This window comes from Triticum dicoccoides, chromosome 6A (genome assembly GCF_002162155.2).
Source record: "Triticum dicoccoides isolate Atlit2015 ecotype Zavitan chromosome 6A, WEW_v2.0, whole genome shotgun sequence".
NCBI lineage: Eukaryota > Viridiplantae > Streptophyta > Magnoliopsida > Poales > Poaceae > Triticum > Triticum dicoccoides.
Genome location: NC_041390.1, coordinates 27951947 through 27954134, shown reverse-complemented (window position 1 = coordinate 27954134; position 2188 = coordinate 27951947). Strand labels below are relative to the sequence as shown.

Genomic DNA, 2188 nt, shown 5'->3' with positions numbered 1-2188 from the left:
GTGATGTTCCTTTTTTTTTTCTATTTTCCAAGTGCATGAACGTACGTGTGTGTATTCTTTTTTTTTGTAAGATTTGACACATATCTTTCCTAGGACAACACGTTCCTTGTTTTTTTCTAACTTAACAGGTTTCTTGTTTTTTTTTAACTTAACATGTTCCTTTTTTCTTTGAAGTCCGACTTCTTCTTGACTATTTTCCCTGGGATGCATGCAATCTTTTTAACGTAAGTTTTTTTTTGATGAGGAAACAAAGTGGCCTCCAGATGTATATTTTTTCAACGGGGTGGAGCCAGGGAGCACGTACGTGAGAAAACCTCATCCTTTTCCCGTTTACATGTATGTGTTTTTCTTAGTTGGTGCATGTACGTGAGTTCTCTTTTTAAAGAGGCCCACCATTTACCAAATATATTTTCTTTAACATATGTGCGTTCAGATGTGTCACGTACAGTCGTTGGAGGCCCAAAGCATTATATATGTTACATAAATCTAACGGTCAAGATAATTCTATTTGTTAAGATTTACCGGATTGAGGGCTAGTAATTTCTAATTAACGTGCAATTTTCTAGCATATTTACCTTGCTCCTGGTTCACCTTATATTACTTTTAATATATAAATAGATGCAACATAAATATGTAGACAAGACCTGTGTTTGTCTTTTATTCCAAGTTTGAACTAGTATAGTTTGGGTTCTTACATGATAGTGCATGTCACATTATTTTTTCACCGCTACAACGACCAAACCATGGACTGAGAAAACGGTGTTTCATATATCTAGTACTAGAGTTATTTTCTTCTCAGTTAGTACCGAAGATGCCAAATGGCGTGATGGTGCAATATGGAGGGATGTAGACATTGCAAATTGCAGGTAGCGTCTGTAGCGCTAGGTTCCTTATTTCCTCGAACTGGGGCAGTTGTTGAGGCTGGACAGAGTCCTGGGCCTGTGGGTTTTGCTGAGATGGCCGGAAGGAGCCCTGGCTTAATGGAAGGAGACCTGGCTCGATGGTTGTTGTTGTTGTTGTTTTTGTTGTTGATGCAGAATAATAGCATGAACAACATTGTGGATGGCCTGGCACTGCGACTGCTCAGGGATCTTGCATAGGTGCTGACAACACAATTCTTGCAACAGCTGGTAAGTACTTTGTTGCAAAACTTGTGATCTTCCATGCGCTATGTTGTGTTCCTGCAATACAACATCCATGCATGGAATCAGTTGTTGTTGCAAAATTTGTTGAAGGATTTGTTGTTGTTGTTGTTGTTGTTGTTGTTGTTGTTGTTGCTGCTGCTGCTGTGAAATTGGTTGTTGTGGTTGCGAATACTGTGGTTGTGGTTGCGGTTGTGGATATGGTTGTTGTGGTCGAAATGGTTGTGGCTGCGAATATGGTAGTTCCGGCTGCGGAAATGGTTGCAGCTGCAGATATGGTTGTTGTGATGGAAATGGTTGCGGCTGTGGATATGGTTGTTGTGGTGGAAATGGTTGTTACTGCCCTAGAAATTGTTGTTGTTGTACCAATGGAACTTGCTCTTGTGGCTGTTGCTGAGATGGATTTTATGGCTGCAATTGTGGCACTGTAACTCTAACTGCAGTTGTGGCGGTGGTCGCCACGATAGCAAGGAGGGCAAGGATGAGAAAGGTCTTCATGGTGGATTTGTATTGACCACAACTTGCTTGGCTTAAATGATGCGCTCTACTTATGAGAATGATGGATGAGGAAGGATGATCGTCATGCTATGGGGCTATTTATAGCTGCCATGGAATGATCTCTTTCACAATTGGCATTTGTTTGTGTGGAAAGTGCTTGGATGCTTCTCAAAATCATCATTTGGTATATTCTGTTTGGTGGCACTACTTACAAGTGTATTCTTGGACTGGTCATTAAAGGTCCTTGTTGTTGCACTATCATTCCACCACCAAAAAGGTGTGATAACATGCATGACTCATCTTATTCACTTTACAGCTCAAACACTAATCTAGATTGCCTATTTTTCTGAAACTAAGTTTGTAATTTTCTGCAAATTGTTACGCATAAACTAGATAAGCATGGTCGTCACGGTACTTAGTTTGTAATCTTGTGTGGTCTGTTAAGATAAATAAGACTAGTAATGTAACTTGCTTTAGTAGTCTATGACTCGTCAATTTCCTTTTACATGTCAAGTGTTGTAGTGTTCTAGAAGTTATTAGCAAGCATA

At 39.8% G+C, this 2188-nt stretch overlaps 1 pseudogene; it reads right to left on the bottom strand.

Moving 5' to 3' along the window:
* Nucleotides 1-662: 662 nt before the first annotated feature.
* On the bottom strand, nt 663-1718 carry LOC119314225 (annotated as a pseudogene).
* Nucleotides 1719-2188: the final 470 nt, after the last annotated feature.